The 11,425-nt window shown below is 39.6% G+C and overlaps 1 pseudogene across 1 annotated transcript; it reads left to right on the forward strand.

Annotated features, from left to right (window-relative positions):
- Positions 1-450: 450 nt before the first annotated feature.
- Positions 451-1,629, forward strand: LOC100588452 (annotated as a pseudogene). Its single transcript, XR_001114833.2, has one exon. The product of XR_001114833.2 is annotated as an alcohol dehydrogenase class-3 pseudogene (transcript).
- Positions 1,630-11,425: the final 9,796 nt, after the last annotated feature.

Consider the following 11,425-nt stretch of genomic DNA (forward strand, 5'->3'; position numbering starts at 1 on the left):
AAAATATATGAATTTATTAATATTGTCCTACTTTTCTGTGCCTCCCACATTTGTAGGAGGTATACTGATGATCATCTATATATGTAGAAAGTCCTATGGAATCTACAAAAAAGTTATTAAAACGATTGTTTGCGTTTTGCAAAGTTGCAGTCAATTGGGTCAATATAAAAATTCAGTTGTATTTCTATACGTTAGAAATTAAGAATCAAATTGAAAATTTTAAATATATGGTATTATAAAGCATTCAAATAATTAGGGACAAAGCTGAGGAAAGATGTGCATTATCTGTGTACTGAAACACTAGAATATTGCTGAAACAAATGTTAAATGATCTAAATACATGGCTATAGATACTGTGTTTATTGTTTGGGAGATTCAACAGTGTTAAGAATTCGGTTCTCTGAAAATTGGTCTCTGTATTCAACACAATCTGAAAATAAGTTTCAGAATCCGTGGACATGGCGAACCAGGTTATCAAGTGCAAGGCTGCAGCTGCTTGGGAGGCTGGAAAGCCTCTCTCCATAGAGGAGATAGAGGTGGCACCCCCAAAGGCTCATGAAGTTCGAATCAAGATCATTGCCACTGCGGTTTGCCACACCAAGGCCTATATCCTGAGCGGAGCTGATCCTGAGGGTTGTTTTCCAGTGATCTTGGGACATGAAGGTGCTGGAATTGTGGAAAGCGTTGGTGAGGGAGTTACTAAGCTGAAGGCGGGTGACACTGTCATCCCACTTTACATCCCACAGTGTGGAGAATGCAAATTTTGTCTAAATCCTAAAACTAACCTTTGCCAGAAGATAAGAGTCACTCAAGGGAAACGATTAATGTCAGATGGTACCAGCAGATTTACTTGCAAAGGAAAGACAATTTTGCATTACATGGGAACCAGCACATTTTCTGAATACACAGTTTGGCTGATATCTCTGTTGCTAAAATAGATCCTTTAGCACTTTTGGATAAAGTCTGCCTTCTAGGTTGTGGCATTTCAACTGGCAATGGTGCTGCTGTGAACACTGCCAAGGTGGAGCCTGGCTCTGTTTGTGCCATCTTTGGTCTGGGAGGAGTTGGATTGGCAGTTATCATGGGCTGTAAAGTGGCTGGTGCATCCCGGATCATTGATGTGGACATCAATAAAGATAAATTTGCAAGGACCAAAGCGTTTGGAGCCACTGAATGTAGTAAACCCATCCAGGAAGTGCTCATTGAGATGACTGATGGAGAAGTGGACTATTCCTTTCAATGTATTGGTAATGTGAAGGTCATGAGAGCAGCACTTGAGGCGTGTCACAAGGGCTGGGGCGTCAGTGTGGTGGTTGGAGTAGCTGCTTCAGGTGAAGAAATTGTCACTCGTCCATTCCAGCTGGTAACAGGTCGCACATGGAAAGACACTGCCTTTGGAGGATGGAAGAGTGTACAGTGTCCCAAAGTTGGTGTCTGAATATATGTCCAAAAAGATAAACGCTGATTAATTTGTGACTCACAATCTGTCTTTTGATGAAATTAAGAAAGCCTTTGAACTGATGCATTCTGGAAAGAGCATTCGAACTGTTGTAAAGATTTAATTCAAAAGAGAGAAATAATGTCCATCCTGTCGTGATGTGATGGGAGCAGCTTAACAGGCAGGGAGAAGCGCCTGCAACCTCACAGCCTCTTAGAGCTTCGCAGCTACTCCAGAGAATAGTGTTATGTGTGTAATTCATGAATCTCTATAATCAAGGACAAGGATAATTCAGTCATGAACCTGTTTTCTGGACGCTCCTCCACATAAATAATTGCTAGCTTATTAAGGAATAGTTTAACATAATAAAAGTAATTGCTACATTGGTGTGGAAATTGTCTTTGTTTTATGCTGTAATCATTGTCATGGTTTGTCTGCCCATTATCTTCATTCTGTAACGGAAAGGGAAAGGAAGCAGGGCAGTGGTGGGTGTCTGAAACCTCAGAAACATTTGTTGAACTTTTAACGGTCTCAGTCACGTTTATTAAAGAACGGATCCTAGCCATCAGTGACAAAGTTAATCAGGACCCAAGTCTGCTTCTGTGATATTATCTTGAAGGGAGGTACTGTGCCTTGTTGATGCCTGTACCCCAAATTCCTAGTATGGCATCTGCCCCTCAGGGGGCACTAAAATGTATTATTGAAACAGCATTCTGGGCTTAAATAGGTGTACGTGTGTGTTGGTTGTGACTGTACTATTTCTAGTATAGTGAATTACATACTGAATACCCAAGTTCTCAGCACCTACTTTTGTCAAATCTTAACATTTTGCCACTTCCAGATCACATTGCCATTCCTCCCCTCCAGAGGTAACAATTATCCAAAATTTAATGTTTATCATTCCTGTGTTGTTGTACTTTCACTGTGTATAACCTAAACCATCTACTCTTTAGTACCGTTTTATGTATTTTTAAGCTTTATACTTGCTCATTCTACAGCTTTTCTTTTATCACTCATTATTGTATAATTATATGTGAAGCTCTCATTCATTAATTTTAGTACTGTGTAGCAGTATTCAACTACGGGAACTACCGTACTTTGTCTGTTCTCCAGTTGAAGGCATGAAGTTGTTGCCAGTTTTTGTATTACAACACTGTGGTGGAACATTCTTCTGCACTGGGCTCACTGCATTAGTTATTTAAAAGATGTGTATCACAGAATAAACACATTTAGCCTTATAGACATTGCCAAATTGCTCTTCAAAGTAAACGTGAGTTTTTGTGAATTACATGAGTGTGGAATGGTGTTTAATTATGAGTTTAGTCTGATTTTCCTCAATTACTCATTAAATCCTTCATTCTAATGGACATTTTATTGTGAAGAAACTGTTCATATCCTGTGCCCAACTTTGTATTGAATTATTTCTCTGTCTCTGAATAATTTTTAGGAGTTCTTTTATTCTAGACATCAATCATTTGTCAGTTTTATATGTTGCAAATATCTTCTAGTCTATCTTGTGACTTTTCTTTTTACTTTATGGTATTTTGTTGAATAAAGTTTCAATGTAGTCAAAAAAAAAGAAAATAAGTTTCAGCAGGTTTTTTTTGTAGAAATTAACAAGCTGATTCAAATATTGATGTGGAAATGCAAGGACTAAGAATACTAACACAACTTTCAAATTGAACAACAAATTTAAATGACTTATGCTTTCTAATTCCAAGAAAAATTAGTTTCAATAAAACTACACTAATTAAGACTGTGATATTTATATAAAGATTAGATTAATGACCAGCAGAGCAGAATTGAGAGTCCAGGAATAGACCCAAAAATGTATGGTCAATTGCTTCTGTGGGGTTTATAAAGAATAGCACTCCTGACCTGGAATAATTTATTTTCACCTCATCATGATTAGCAACCCATACAACAAGAGCTCACACTCTGATGGCTGAAGAAATTTATATTGAGTACAGACCAGAAAAAGCCATTCATCTTTTCCCTATTTCTCTTGAAGCACTCTTCTTTGAAATGCAGTCTCCAGGTAACAAGTCTGATGGCTCTGAAATGTCCATACTGGAGAGGCCATACCTCGGTGCTGCTGTAAATAGTACCAGCTGAACTCTCAGCTGACAGCCAATATAAACAGTCAGGCAAGTGTGAGAGCCATCTTGGATGCCCTAACCTGTTGAATTTTCACCATAGCTAACATCTGACTTTAAATTGTGTAAGAGACTTTGAGAACTTCCAGTCAATCTTACTAAATCCTTGTCCCACAAAATGGTGAAAAAAATAAGATGCTTGATTTAAACATCTAAGCTTTAATGTAATTTGCAATCTAGCAAAAGGTAACTGGAACATAGCCTTACTATAACATGCTCCAGAATTATCTTAATATGTAATCATCATCTGCCTTCTTTCTTACTTATTTATCCTTTAAAATTGGAATTTTTATAGCTCTATCCATCATTTATCTATTAACTGTCTTCTCTACTATTCATTTTTATTTCTTCCAAATATCTTATGCCTATATGTTTCTTAAGTACCATGTAGATAAGTTATTTTCAAGGTATGCCTTTCTCTTGTTTGATACATGTATCAGGTTACTATAGAACAGTCTTTAAAATTCCTGGAAGCTCTTTTGCCTAGTTTAGAAGGTCTACAAGTTAACCCCCACTAAATCTTTCAAAAATACTTTTAAAGAACTTATAGCCACTTCCTTGATTTAATTTTATCTCATAATTTCTTACTTTAAGGATATTTGCTTTTGAATGAATGGAGATGAGAAAGTTTTTAATCTCCACGTAGACAAACTCTGGATCTTCTATATTTCCTCTAAATTCTGCTTGAAGACTGTTTTCTTTCACTTATGTCTTCCTTCCCATACGATGTTTCAATATTTTGCTGAGAAATAGCCTTAACAAGGTCTACATGTCCATTAGATTTTTTCCATCTTCCGTGTTACCGATAGGGTACAATTTTCTAATTGTTTTGCTATTTCATATGAGACACCATATTTTAAGCCTGCTTAGATGTTTCCTCACTACTTTTTCTCATTTACCAACAAAGTTCTCATCATTTTCCAGTCTTCTCAGAGCTTCCACATTGTTGTTTCGTCCTGTTCCAGCCACCATGTCAAATCACAAGCCATTATGTTTTAGAATTTTTGGTTATGTAGTACCCAACTTCCAATTTCTGTATCAGTTAACTTATCCTGCAAAACAAGATATTCTAACTTTAAGCAAGTTAAAGCATAGAAATTTATTATTTCTTCATGATTCTGTATATTGTTCTGGCAGTTTTTCAGTTCTGGTCCAGGTCAGCTGAAGCTGGAGGGTCTAAGGTACCTCAATGTCTGGTGGAGGTTAGGAGCTGGAATGTCTGAGAAGACTAACAGCCTCTGTCTTTCTTCTAGCCCAGTCTTGTTCATATGATGAATGAAGAGTTTTCATTATCAACAGAAGCCAAATACCAGCAAAAAGGAACATTTCAAGTCCCTGTGTGCATCATATTTGCTATCTGTCATTGCCAAAATCAAGACAAAGGCCAATGCCATGAAGAATGACTGAAACATCCGTGCTGGAGAGGGCATACCTATGTGCTGCCATAGACAGCACCAGCTGAACTCTCAGCTGACAACCAATATCAACAGCCCAATGTAAACATGAAGAATGGCATTGGCCTTTGAAGACCAGTGGTGATGAAGAATCAGACTTCTCTTTAAATGGAAAGAGAGTCAAAGTCATATTATACAGAAACTCTATTGAGTAAACACGTCCCACCCCAAATGCAAATGTTGAAACCTAATTCCCAGTATAAGGTATTGAGGGAGTGAGGCCTTTGGGAGGAGATTGGATCATGAGGGCTTTTATTAATGGGATTAGTGCCCTTTACAGAAGTAATCTCAGAAAGTTCATTTACTCCTTCCTTCTGTGAGGACACAAAGAAAAGACAGCCATCTGTATACCAGAAAATGGTCCACAAAGACTCCAAATCTGCCAGCATCTTGATCTTGAGACTTCCTCAACTCCATTACTATGAGAAACAAATTTCTGTCATTTGTATTCCATTTGGTCTGTGGTGTTCTGTCATTGCAGCCTGAATGAACTATAAAAAGGGTCATAGAAAGAGGCATGAACAAATTGATAGTCTCTACTGGAATAATGTAATAGTTGAAATACATCATATTAAATTGGGTCATCTTTGGACATTCATATAAAGAGAATTGACTTGTTTGCTGAGCAGCTAATAAATCAAATGTAGTGGGCTACTATTAGAGGGTTTGCAAAGACTACGCACATCTTTTTAAAAGAATTCCAGGGGGATGGAGCCAAGATGGCCGAATAGGAACAGTTCTGGTCTACAGCTCCCAGTGTGAGCGACGCAGAAGGCAGGTGATTTCTGCATTTCCATCTGAGGTACCGGGTTCATCTCACTAGGGAATGCCAGACAGTGGGCCCAGGAAAGTGGGTGCAGGGCACTGTGTGTGAGCCGAAGCAGGATGAGGCATTGACTCACTCAGGAAGCGCAAGGGGTCAGGGAGTTCCCTTTCCTAGTCAAAGAAAGGGGTGACAGACGGCACCTGGAAAATTGGGTCACTCCCACCCTAATACTGCACTTTTCCGACAGGCTTAAAAAAACGGCACACCAGGAGATTATATCCCACATCTGGCTCAGAGGGTCCTACGCCCATGGAGTCTTGCTGATTGCTAGCACAGCAGTCTGAGATTAAACTGCAAGGCAGCAGCGAGCCTGGGGGAGGGGTGCCCGCCATTGCCCAGGCTTGCTTAGGTAAACAAAGCAGCCTGGAAGCTCGAACTGGGTGGAGCCCACCACAGCTCAAGGAGGCCTGCCTGCCTCTGTAGGCTCCACCTCTGGGGGCAGGGCACAGACAAACAAAAAGACAGCAGTAACTTCTGCAGACTTAAATGTCCCTGTCTGACAGCTTCGAAGAGAGTAGTGGTTCTCCCAGCATGCAGCTGGAGATCTGAGAATGGGCAGACTGCCTCCTCAAGTGGGTCCCTGACCCCTGACCCCTGAGCAGCCTAAATGGGAGGCACCCCCCAGTAGGGGCAGACTGATACCTCACACGGCCGGGTACTCCTCTGAGACAAAACACCCAGAGGAATGATCAGGCAGCATCATTCGTGATTCATGAAAATCCACTCTTCTGCAGCCACTGTTGCTGACACCCAGGCAAACAGGGTCTGGAGTGGACCTCTAGCAAACTCCAACAGACCTGCAGCTGAGGGTCCTGTCTGGTAGAAGGAAAACTAACAAACAGAAAGGACATCCACACCAAAAACCCATCTGTACATCACCATCGTCAAAGACCAAAAGTAGATAAAACCACAAAGATGGGGAAAAAACAGAGCAGAAAAACTGGAAACTCTAAAAAGCAGAGTGCCTCTCCTCCTCCAGAGGAATGCAGCTCCTCATGAGCAACGGAACAAAGCTGGATGGAGAATGACTTTGACGAGTTGAGAGAAGAAGGCTTCAGATGATCAAACTACTCCGAGCTACAGGAAGAAATTCAAGCCAAAGGCAAGGAAGTTAAAAACTTTGAAAAAGAATTAGACGAATGTATAACTAGAATAACCAATACAGAGAAGTGCTTAAAGGACCTGATGGAGCTCAAAGCCAAGGCTCGAGAACTACGTGAAGAATGCAGAAGCCTCAGGAACATATGCGATCAACTGGAAGAAAGGGTATCAGCAATGGAAGACGAAATGAAGGAAATGAAGTGAGAAGGGAAGTGTAGAGAAAAAAAGAATAAAAAGAAATGCAAAAGCCTCCAAGAAATATGGGATTATGTGAAAAGACAAATTCTATGTCTGACTGGTGTACCTGAAAGTGATGGGGAGAATGGAACCAAGTTGGAAAACACTGCAGGATATTATTCAGGAGAACTTACCCAATCTAGCAAGGCAGGCCAACATTCAGATTCAGGAAATACAGAGAACACCACAAAGATACTCCTCAAGAAGAGCAACTCCAAGACACATAATTGTCAGATTCACCAAAGTTGAAATGAAGGAAAAAATGTTAAGAGCAGCCAGAGAGAAAGGTCGGGTTACCCACAAAGGGAAGCCCATCAGACTAACAGCTGATCTCTCAGCAGAAACTATACAAGCCAGAAGAGAGTGGGGGCCAATATTCAACATTCTTAAAGAAAAGAATTTTCAACCCAGAATTTCATACCCAGCCAAACTAAGCTTCATAAGTGAAGGAGAAATAAAATACTTTACAGACAAGCAAATGTTGAGAGATTTCATCACCACCAGGCCTGCCCTAAAAGAGCTCCTGAAGGAAGCACTATACATGGAAAGGAACAACCGGTACCAGCCACTGCAAAATCATGCCAAATTGTAAAGACCATCAAGGCTAGGAAGAAACTGCATCCACTAACGAGCAAAATAAACAGCTAACATCATAAGGACAGGATCAAATTCACACATAACAATATTAACTTTAAATGTAAACGACTAAATGTTCCAATTAAAAGACACAGACTGGCAAATTGGATAAAAAGTCAAGACCCATCAGTGTGCTGTATTCAGGAAACCCATCTCACGTGCAGAGACACACATAGCCTCAAAAGAAAAGGATGGAGGGAGATCTACCAGGCAAATGGAAAACAAAAAAAGGCAGGGGTTGCAATCTTAGTCTCGGATAAAACAGACTTTAAACCAACAAAGATCAAAAGAGACAAAGAAGGCCATTACATAATGGTAAAGGGATCAATTCAACAAGAAGAGCTAACTATCCTAAATATATATGCACCCAATACAGGAGCAACCAGATTCATAAAGCAAGTCCTGAGTGACCTACAAAGAGACTTAGACTCCCACACAATAATAATGGGAGACTTTAACACCCCACTGTCAACATTAGACAGATCAACGAGACAGAAAGTTAACAAGGATACCCAGGAATTGAACTCAGCTCTGCACCAAGTGGACCTAATAGACATCTACAGAACTCTCCACCCCAAATCAATAGAATATACATTTTGTTCAGCACCATACCACACCTATTCCAAAATTGGCCACATAGTTGGAAGTAAAGCTCTCCTCAGCAAATGTAAAAGAATAGAAATTATAACAAACTGTCTTTCAGACCACAGTGCAATCAAACTAGAACTCAGGATTAAGAAACTCACTCAAAACCGCTCAACTACATGGAAACTGAACAACCTGCTCCTGGATGACTACTGGGTATATAACGAAATGAAGGCAGAAATAAAGATATTCTTTGAAACCAACGAGAACAAAGACACAACATACCAGAATCTCTGGGACATATTCAAAGCAGTGTGTAGAGGGAAATTTATAGCACTAAATGCCCACAAGAGAAAGCAGGAAAGATCCAAAATTGACACCCTAACATCACAACTAAAAGAACTAGAAAAGCAAGAGCAAACACATTCAAAAGCTAGCAGAAGACAAGAAATAACTACATTCAGAGCAGAACTGAAGGAAATAGAGACACAAAAAACCCTTCAAAAAATTAATGAATCCAGGAGATGGTTTTTTGAAAAGATCAACAAAATTGATATACCGCTAGCAAGACTAACAAAGAAGAAAAGAGAGAAGAATCAAATAGATGCAATAAAAAATGATAAAGGGGATATCACCACCGATCCCACAGAAATACAAACTACCATCAGAGAATACTACAAACACCTCTACGGAAAAAAACTAGAAAATCTAGAAGAAATGGATAGATTCCTCGACACATACACCCTCCTAAGACTAAACCAGGAAGAAGTTGAATCTCTGAATAGAACAATAACAGGCTCTGAAATTCAGCCAATAATTAATAGCTTACCAACCAAAAAGAGTCCAGGACTAGATGGATTCACAGCCAAATTCTACCAGAGGTACAAGGAGGAACTGGTACCATTCCTTCTGGAGGAAGGTGCCATTCCAATCAATAGAAAAAGAGGGAATCCTTCCTAACACATTTTATGAGGCCAGCATCCTCCTGATACCAAAGCCGGGCAGAGACACAACCAAAAAAGACAATTTTAGACCAATATCCTTGATGAACATTGATGCAAAAATCCTCAATAAAATACTGGCAAACGGAATCCAGCAGCACATCAAAAAGGTTATCCACAATGATCAAGTGGGCTTCATCCCTGGGATGCAAGGCTGGTTCAACAAATGCAAATCAATAAATGTAATCCAGCATAAAAACAGAACCAAAGACAAAAACCACATGATTATCTCAATAGATGCAGAAAAGGCCTTTGACAAAATTCAACAACTCTTCATGCTAAAAGCTCTCTCAATAATTTAGGTATTGATGGGACGTATCTCAAAATAATAAGAGCTATCTATGACAAACACACAGCCAATATCATACTGAATGGGCAAAAACTGGAAGCATTCATTTAAAAACTGGCACAAGACAGGGATGCCCTCTCTCACCACTACTATTCAACATAGTGTTGGAAGTTCTGGCCAGGGCAATTAGGCAGGAGAAGGAAATAAAGGGTATTCAATTAAGAAAAGAGGAAGTCAAATTGTCCCTGTTTGCAGATGACATGATTGTATATCTAGAAAACCCCATTGTCTCAGCCCAAAATCTCCTTAAGCTGATAAGCAACTTCAGCAAAGTCTCAGGATACAAAATCAATGTACAAAAATCACAAACATTCTTATACACCAATAACAGACCAACAGAGAACAAAATCATGAGTGAACTCCCATTGACGATTGTTTCAAAGAGAATAAAATACCTAGGAATCCAATTTACAAGGGACGTGAAGGAACTCTTCAAGGAGAACTACAAACCACTGCCCAATGAAATAAAAGAGGATACAAACAAATGGAAGAACTTTCCATGCTCATGGGTTGGAAGAATCAATATCGTGAAAATGGCCATACTGCCCAAGGTAATTTATAGATTCAATGCCATCCCCATCAAGCTACCAATGACTTTCTTCACAGAATTGGAAAAAACTACTTTAAAGTTCATATGGAACCAAAAAAGAGCCCGCATCACCAAGTCAATCCTATCCCAAAAGAACAAAGCTGGAGGCATCATGTTACCTGAGTTCAAACTATACTACAAGGCTACAGTAACCAAAACAGCATGGTACTGGTACCAAAACAGAGATATAGATCAATGGAACAGAACAGAGCCCTCAGAAATAATGCCGCATATCTACAACCATCTGATCTTTGACAAACCTGACAAAAACAAGAAATGGGGAAAGGATTCCCTATTTAATAAATGGTGCTGGGAAGACTGGCTAGCCATATGTGGAAAGCTGAAACTGGATCCCTTCCTTACACCTTATACAAAAATTAATTCAAGATGGATTAAAGACTTACATGTTAGGCCTAAAACCATAAAAACCCTAGAAGAAAACCTAGGCAACACCATTCAGGACATAGGCATGGGCAAGGACTTCATGTCTAAAACACCAAAAGCAATGACAACAAAAGCTAAAATTGACAAATGGGATCTAATTAAACTAAAGAGCTTCTGCACAGCAAAAGAAACTACCATCAGAGTGAAACGGCAACCTACTCATCTGACAAAAGGCTAATATGCAGAATCTACAATGAACTCACACAAATTTACAAGAAAAAAACAAACAACCCCATCAAAAAGTGGGGGAAGGACATGAACAGACACTTCTCAAAAGAAGACATTTATGCAGCCAAAAAGCACATGCAAAAATGCTCATCATCACTGGCCATCAGAGAAATGCAAATCAAAACCACAATGAGATACCATCTCACACCAGTTAGAATGGCCATCATTAAAAAGTCAGGAAACAACAGGTGCTGGAGAGGGTGTGGAGAAATAGGAACCCTTGTACACTGTTGTTGGGACTGTAAACTAGTTCAACCATTGTGGAAGTCAGTGTGGCGATTCCTCAGGGATCTAGAACTAGAAATACCATTTGACCCAGCCATCCCATTACTGGGTATATACCCAAAGGACTATAAATCATGCTGCTATAAGGCCACGTGC

The sequence above is a fragment of the Nomascus leucogenys genome, chromosome 3 (genome assembly GCF_006542625.1).
Source record: "Nomascus leucogenys isolate Asia chromosome 3, Asia_NLE_v1, whole genome shotgun sequence".
Classification (NCBI taxonomy): Eukaryota; Metazoa; Chordata; class Mammalia; order Primates; family Hylobatidae; genus Nomascus; species Nomascus leucogenys.